Here is an 8,878-nt window from a genome sequence, read left to right on the forward strand (position 1 = left end):
TTTATTTTGTAAAGGAAAACAAAGATCATGTGGTTTGGTAGGAAAACACTCATACACACTGTTCAGGATTCTCCTGGTGTCACCACGTCCGCTTTTTAAAGGTGATATCACCAACTCATTTCCAGAAACCTGGACCTGCCTGTGTTGTTATGCTGCCCTGCTGCTGTCTTGATCATTTCATTTAACTATTGTGCCCTTTGTTGGATCGTCTACTCTTTGTAGATTATTGTGTCTTAGTCTGTTATCATGTTTCTTGTCTGTGTTTAATTATTCTTTCATTTGGTATCGTTGGTGTCTTTAAGCCTGGTTTTTAAGGTTATTTTATTTAATCCCAGTTCCCTACAGAGGGCCTTTATCTCCTGCCAGGCCGTTATTGTAAATAAGAAACTGTTCTTGATTAACTTGCCGGGTAAAATAAAGGTATAATAAAAATAAATCAACCTAACCAAATTATGACGTTTCACAACATCAGCCACTAGTTTTATTTTGAAAGTGTAACTGGATATTGCATATTTATTGTTGCTAACTTGATCGTATCCAAAAGCTATGCTTAAAGGGTACCGAGGGCGTTAAAAAGCGACGCCCAGGGGTCTTGACCAAGCGTCCACGTGTGACGAGTTGGGAGTGAGAAGGTGTTGTCCACACGGGACTCGAACCTCAGTCTCCTGAGTTTACTGGACTCTTCCATCCACCCCACCACCTCCTTACATGGACCAAAACCTAAATATGGGTCGTAATAAACCGCTTCACAAACAAAGTAAACACTTCAAATCCTCGCTGAAGTTAATGGATAAAAGGTGAAACTAAATGGCTTCATCTGTTATGCCTGTTTTGAAATTGCATAAAATGTTTTTAAGCACGCCTTAACAACACTGGCTGAAAAGATCAGTGGAGCTTTGTGGATTTCAAGTTCAAGTTTGTTTATTGCCGTTCATCCACCTCAGCTAATGCAGGTCCATTATGAAAACAAACATTTTGATAAATGGAGAATTTATGACTAAAAGACACCTCTGTAGTGCCTTTTACAGTGCTGTTAGAGAGAGAGTGTGTGCTTTCATCTGGAAATGATGTAATTACAAACGGGCGGTCACCGAGGTTGTGCCCTTTTAAATTGCCAGGTGGAGGTTCAGAGTAAATACAGTTTAGCCAATGTGCAGAAGGAAAATAAAAAAACACATTTTCTCACAGTTTCAGGAGGAAATGAACAAAGACCTTTTAGTAACGGTGCAAAGGGACTAAATAGACAGAAGTTTTAGGACTAAATTAGATTTAGAACACACAGGATCTGAAGCAGATGGACTGAGTCAAGATGACCAGAAGACGCTCTTCCACTCCTCTGCCTCAGTCCTCCTAAATGATTTACACTGCTCAAAAAAAATAAAGGGAACACTTAAACAACACAATGTAACTCCAAGTCAGTCAGAAATCAAACTGTCCACTTAGGAAGCAACACTGATTGACAATCAATTTCACATGCTGTTGTGCAAATGGAAAAGACAACAGGTGGAAATTATAGGCAATTAGCAAGACACCCCCAATAAAGGAGTGGTTCTGCAGGTGGTGACCACAGACCACTTCTCAGTTCCTATGCTTCCTGGCTGATGTTCTCTAGTGGTAGCATGAGATGGAGTCTACAACCCACACAAGTGGCTCAGGTAGTGCAGCTCATCCAGGATGGCACATCAATGCGAGCTGTGGCAAGAAGGTTTGCTGTGTCTGTCAGCGTAGTGTCCAGAGCACGGAGGCGCCACCAGGAGACAGGCCAGTACATCAGGAGACGTGGAGGAGGCCGTAGGAGGGCAACAACCCAGCAGCAGGACCGCTACCTCCGCCTTTGTGCGAGGAGGAGCAGGAGGAGCACTGCCAGAGCCCTGCAAAATGACCTCCAGCATGTGTCTGCTCAAACGGTCAGAAACAGACTCCATGAGGGTGGTATGAGGGCCCGACGTCCACAGGTGGGGGTTGTGCTTACAGCCCAACACCGTGCAGGACGTTTGCCAGAGAACACCAAGATTGGCAAATTCGCCACTGGCGCCCTGTGCTCTTCACAGATGAAAGCAGGTTCACATTGAGCACATGTGACAGACGTGACAGAGTCTGGAGACGTCGTGGAGAACGTTCTGCTGCCTGCTACATCCTCCAGCATGACCGGTTTGGCGGTGGGTCAGTGATGGTGCGGGGTGGCATTTCTTTGGGGGGCAGCACAGCCCTCCATGTGCTCACCAGAGGTAGCTTGACTGTCATTAGGTACAGAGATGAGATCCTCAGACCCCTTGTGAGACCATATGCTGGTGCGGTTGGCCCTGGGTTCCTCCTAATGCGAGACAATGCTAGACCTCATGTGGCTGGAGTGTCAGCAGTTCCTGCAAGAGGAAGGCATTGATGCTATGGACTGGCCCGCCCGTTCCCCAGACCTGAATCCAACTGAGCACATCTGGGACATCATGTCTCGCTCCATCCACCAACGCCGCGTTGCACCACAGACTGTCCAGGAGTTGGCGGATGCTTTAGTCCAGGTCTGGGAGGAGATCCCTCAGGAGACCATCCGCCACCTCATCAGGAGCCCAGGCGTTGTAGGGAGGTCATACAGGCATGTGGAGGCCACACACACTACTGAGCCTCATTTTGACTTGTTTTAAGGACATTACATCAAAGTTGGATCGGCCTGTAGTGTGGTTTTCCACTTTGATTTGACTCCAAATCCAGACCTCCATGGGTTGATAAATTTGATTTCCACTGATAATTTTTGTGTGATTTTGTTGTCAGCACATTCGACTATGTAAAGAAAGGAGTATTTAATGAGATTATTTCATTCATTCAGATCTAGGATGTGTTATTTTAGTGTTCCCTTTATTTTTTTGAGCAGTGTATATTCACATACTCAGTGAGACTAGAAATTTACATTAACATTATATTACATATTTAAATATAATGTTGTTGGATTTGTTCATCTCTGTTGAGGATCAGATCGTCACTTACACTCTGCCGTAGTTCTTTGATGTGTTAATGTTTTTCATGGCACAGGATGATGTTTTGTGTTGCAGATGAAAAGGATTTCACACCAAACAAAGAGCTTGTGAGGTTTGGAAACATGGCAGCTCAACACAGACCTCATGTTATGGACACGGGAAGTATGGGTGTGAAATGACTTTCTCCTTTTTTACTGGGATTTATGTGCGTGGTGCAGAAGTATTTGTCGTTGGATTTAAGGTGGTTTATTTTTCACATGGTCAGACAGGTCCAGAGAGCTAAATAAAGTGAATTACTAAGAAACTTGTTGGCTGAGTGAACACAGCCTGGCCACAGACAGAGCTGGCTACCAGACGAGCAGAGACTGAGGACAGGTAGAGACAGAGCTGACCTTTCTCACCTCATGTCCTAAATGATACGCAGTCTAAATCAGACACACAGAAGCTCCTCTACATGCTGAGGGAAATAACCAAATACCAAATAATTGCAGCAAAATTACTTTCTACCTGTGGGAAGTCAGACGTAGAAAATGAATCGTTGTTGTTGTTTGTGTAAAATGACAATGTAAAATATCACATTATTATCATTATGTTAGTTTAATAATTGTTCCTTAGAACAGCAATTGCATGTCAAAAAGCAAGAAATATTTTCTAAGGAAGATATATGGCATTTTAAATTTCATTTTATGGTTTATTATTTATGGGTATTGTTTAAATGTGACATTCTGCTTTGACAACAAACATTCATGCCATTGAAGCATGTTGAACTGAACTGTTTCTCCAGCCAGCTGTACAGACACATATAGGCCATTTTCAGCAAAGTATTCATGACAATGGAGCTCTGCATTATTCTCAGGTTTATCAGAGGAGTCTATAAACCACACTGTCTAAAATAGCATTAGCTCAGTGTTCCTGTAGTGTGCAAGATGCAGGCAGGAAGTGCGTACATGAACGCCATAACCAGGTAGCTGTCATAGTGTACAGGAACATCTGCCATGAGTATGGGCTGGAAGTCCCAAGGTCAAAATGGAAGACGCCTCCTAAGGTAGTTGAGAATGACCGAGCTAAGATCCTGTGGGACTTCAAGATCCAGACTGACAAACTGGTGATGGCTAACCAACCAGACATCATGTTGATCGACAAACAGCAGAAGAAGGCTGCAGTGATAGATGTGGCAATCCCAAGAGACAGTGTCTGTTTAAGGGAAAGAGACGCTGAGATCCTGAATAAATAGATCTGTTCTGAATATAATGCCAAAGATGGCGGTTGTACGCACATCCTCCCTCTAGAAAGCTAGTTGTCTGCTTTTTAACAGCCGAGCTGGGAAACATATTCAGCCAATCGAGGTTTGCAACAGTTTCTGACGTTGTAATGGCGGCGAGGGGCAGGTGTATGACCAGATCAGATGAACTACATGTCCGCCAAAATACTGCGTGAAGAGGTGCCAGATGTGATCTGCAGCACTTGCAGTATGTGTTAGAAAATACCGTCTGTAAACTGTAAACTTGTCAGCTGGGATTGGCCACAACCCCACCCCCCACGACCCTACACTGATAAGGTTATAGATGATGGATGGTTACACAATAATAAGATAATGTGTCTGATATCAGGCTTGAACCCAAAAGCAGACGGACACAGTATGTCAGGGACTGTGCAGGGCCTGGGGCTGAAGAGGGGGGTCCAGAGTGGAACAGGCAGCTGGGCTCCACGGAGACGTGGTCCGGTGTGTTTTTGTGAACAACGAGGTGACTGGCAGGCCTGGTAGCGAGTGAGCGGCTGATTGTTTCCCTGAGGCAGAGAACAGAGCGAATAAGCAAGGCACAAGTGAAGCATGCAAAAACAATCAGGAAAGCAAAAACAGGAAACTGGAACTTGGCGTGTCTAGAGATATCGGGTAGGTGACTCATCGATCTCTTGCTTAAGTAGGACAGGGTGTGCATCAGGTGGTGATCAGAACGATTGACAGGTGTGTCTGGGTGCAGCAGCACACCCAGAACTCTGCTGCCAGGAGAGACGAGGGACAAACCAACCAGAAATAAGATCTCTTTCACTCACAGATGTCCAGGCAGGCGGATTCTCTGGACTGTGTGTCACTGATTCACTCTGCAGGCCTTAAAGCTCAGTTCAGATTGTTGCCCAGTTCACATTATAGTTTAAATGTGGCCCATGGCAGACTTAAATGTTAATTGGCCCCGGCCTGCAAGTGGCCCGTATGTGCAGAAGAATAAGACGACGTCACACGCTGTCGTACGGAAGCAAACAAGGTCAGCTCGTCCTTGCTATCCCTCCCGTATCTCATGGCCCTCCTGGTTTCCTCCTAGAGTCACATTTCTCCTCCTGATTTACAGACAAATGTTCACCTCTGTGTGTCCTTTTCATTACATTCATAACTGTTTCTGGCGCTGTACAACTCTCTCTATTGTTTCCACTCGGACAGGTAGCACGCAGCACAGAGCTGGAGAGCCGGTGGATTTCAGGTGGAAGAAAGGGAATCTGTGAGCAGACGAGGACGAGGAGCTAGAGAGCCCTCTAAAACACGAGACACTGTTCAAAGACAACCTCCTGAAAAAACTTGTGTGTGCAGAAACATGAAAGAAAACCCAATTGGAGCTTACACCTTCGTCATCATCCTACGGAACTGAAAGTTATGACGAATGTTTTTAATAAAACAAACTGGCAGTGTAAAAACTACAACACAACTTGCTCAGTGTGCACAGGACACGACGGACATGCTTGCCAAAACACTGGATGTGTACAGCCTCAGTCTGCAGAGCGAGCACACTCCCTGCAGATTTTCTCTTGTCATAGAGTTTCTGAAAGTTCCGCTCAGATGTGGAAATGCTGGTTGAGGAGCGCTCCTTGCTGTTGCTGGGGTAACGTTCCTGCGCCAGGTCCTCCGGTCACTCTTGTTTGGCTGTGAATGTTTGTCCACCAGCACACTTTGCATTGTAGCATCAGACGGCCAAGAAGAGGCATTTCTGGCATTTCTTGAGTGACGCTGGAACTGAATATATCCAATCATCTGATCCAGCAAACCCACACCTTTCAAATGTTGCAGTAGTCAGGAAGGCATGCTGGCACTGCCACCTCAGTTTGGTTACGCTCTTGCTTCCTTCTCTCCACTGACCCAAACACAGAAAGTGAGGTCGTCTTTTTGAGCCACTCTGAATTCATGTTTGTCTAATTTAGCTTGCTCGGTCAGCATTTCGTTTTTTGGGAGTCCCTTTTTTGTGAGCACAGTCCATGGCTCTTCGTGTCCTGGAAAAGCTCCACCCCTGAGCAGAAGTTGTCCATGACAATGAGACTCGCAGTAGGGTCTGGCTAGCTCCGTGACGACACGGTGAACAATGTCTTCACACAGTATGGACGTTGCTTTCAAGTTTCTGCAATAATAACGTCCTGGCGACTGATGTCAGTGGCCACGAGCTTTAGCTCCCTCGTCAACGTGTCCCCCTCCCGTACCTGAGGTCGCCGGTTTGAGTCAGGCCCGAGCTGACAGGCCCGAGTCAGGTCATGACTCCATCTTATTAGTGCTACTGCGGGACCTACAGTATATTTTTTAACCGCCCACTCCCGCCCTCAGCAGAGTTAAAACCGCCCGCTCCCGCGTGATTTGTGTTGGGTCCCAATCCAGCTCTCTACTCTGCAGGTATCAATGGAATTATTCATAACTTTCATTCTACAATCAGCCATCGACCGCCCTGCTCTCTGAATATCGGTCGACCACTAGTTGTAACCCTGCGGGAGAAAAATGTTTGGTAGTGACCCTAGATAGAAATGGTTCATGTAAGAAGAGATTTTAAATACTTAAAGCTTCAGACAGTTTGTGCTTTGGTTTAAAGAGACTTTCAGAAGCGATGCCAACAGGTTTGCTTCGGTTTGTCACTTTACTTTGTGAGTCATAACAGACACAAGTTCAGTGACACCCCTGATCCTGTCCCAGGCTCTGCCCATCGTTCTGCTGATAGTTTACAGACTGTAAGTGAAGACCTTTTTATAAAGCAAAAGCCTCCATCGCTGCATTTTCCCCCTGGCAGGTAGAAACAGGGCTGTCCTGTCAGGCCTGACAGGTGCACTGTGTACATTGGACTGTGGCCTGAGAAGGGCTGCCAACTGCAACTAGGGCACACATTTGGCAGGAAGTCCGCAGCGCTACGGCCGCCCTCAGACCGGGATGGAAAAAACCATAATGAGCAGAAATAAGCAGTCGGACGCTCCACTGAGGGCAAACGGCTCCAGTGTTGTTTCTTTAAACAAGCAGGCAAGTGGCTGCTTTTCCACAGCGTCCTTTTCCTGAAGTAAACAACAGCAGCCAGACACACCCTGCAGTTTATTTTCTTGTCCGTTTGGTGACTCAAAATTAAGTGTAATTAGGTGAGGCTATAAATGAACCCTCCAGGCTGCACACAGGACATTTCAAAGGTCACACCCTCGGTAATCTTTCTGACAGTTTGGGTGGATTATAAAGACCTTGTGTTCTCTGATTACACTCATGCTGCACATGAACATGTACATGCTAGTTTTTCTATTTGCTATTTAAATGAAAGCAATTCAGTATCCTTCACCAAACAGACTACACACACACACACACACACACACACACACACACACACACACACACACACACACACACACACACACACACACACACACACACACACACACACACATCTGATTAAACAGTTAATGTGAAATGAATCAATAAAATAATTTCATCCAAAATACAAATAATAAATGTACAGAGTTTGGTTGGTGGCTGGTCAAAAACATGTAGGGTGGGGTTCTGCCAGGAGAATTTGTACTTTCTCTGAATATTCTCTGTATTTCTAAAATCCTAGCTTTTCTTTTGAACTTGAACCTCTTCTGCATTTAAATTTCTGATAAGTTTAAGCAGATTTTTGCCTCATTTCACTAAATAGTTTGTTCATTTTTGTATGTGATGTTCAGGTTTTTTTAAATTGTGCCACGCAGGCTTTAAAGGTCATATCCCTGCGTGACAACGGCTTTACAGGGAGTGTATGTTTCTCACTTAGAATCTGCAAAACAAATATTGTCATTAAAGATTTTAGTCCTTCACCACTGTCAGTAAACAGTCATACCTTCGTGCCCTCTGTCCCTGCTCCTTCATTCTGTCTCTCTTTCTGTTGGTCGGTGTGCTTGATTGCAGGAGTGGGTTCAGGTGTGCTGGAGTTGGCAGCTGCCTGTAATCATCCTCCTCCTCTGCTTCACATGCTGGGCCTCCACATCTCCACGCTGCCAGATCGTAGGTCTTGTTGGTCTCGTCAAAGCCTTTTTGTCATGCTCAGTATTTTGCGTCCTGTTTAACGCCTGTCTCTTTGCTTATGGACAGTCCTTGTTCGTGTCCCGCCTCAGTCCCGCTTCTGCCCAGCAAATCCTCCTTTGGACTGGCTCACCTGGCTCTGCTCCCTGGTCCGAACCCCTCTCCCTGCTTCCTGTTGTGGCAATAAACTCTGGTACTTAGGTTCCGTCTTTGGTCTCTGTGTTCTGCCTTTGGGTTCACTGCATATAGCATTTGGGACAAATGCAGAGAGATATGACTACTGATTGTGAATCCACTGAATAATTATTGCTAAATAAAATCAAATGTAGTTTGATTTCATGAAAATCTAAAGGATCATAACTTTATACGCAGTTGAATTAATGGTAACATGAAGAAAATATGACTTTATTGATCCTCACAGGTTCAACTGACCTGTTACAGGTTAGAGGCAGGTAACAGATCCAGGAACCTTCTGAAATGGAATAAAGAAAATAAGAACTTATTTCAAGTTTAGCTTCTAACAAACAAACTAAATTCATTTGTACAGAGCCTAGCAGGAGTTAGAGCAAAACAGCAAGACGCATAAATAATTAATCATGCTCTCATATGCATTACCAGACGTAATGTA

General features: G+C 45.0%; 1 long non-coding RNA gene across 1 annotated transcript; it reads left to right on the forward strand.

Annotated features, from left to right (window-relative positions):
* The first annotated feature begins 7,711 nt into the window (after nt 1-7,711).
* On the forward strand, nt 7,712-8,610 carry LOC119896078. Its single transcript, XR_005443167.1, has 2 exons — nt 7,712-8,232; nt 8,320-8,610. It is a non-coding gene; the product is annotated as an uncharacterized LOC119896078 (long non-coding RNA).
* Nucleotides 8,611-8,878: the final 268 nt, after the last annotated feature.

Source organism: Micropterus salmoides, unplaced genomic scaffold, assembly GCF_014851395.1.
Source record: "Micropterus salmoides isolate LMB-PRFRI ecotype aquatic unplaced genomic scaffold, ASM1485139v1 Ms_hic_scaffold_9, whole genome shotgun sequence".
Lineage (NCBI taxonomy): Eukaryota > Metazoa > Chordata > Actinopteri > Centrarchiformes > Centrarchidae > Micropterus > Micropterus salmoides.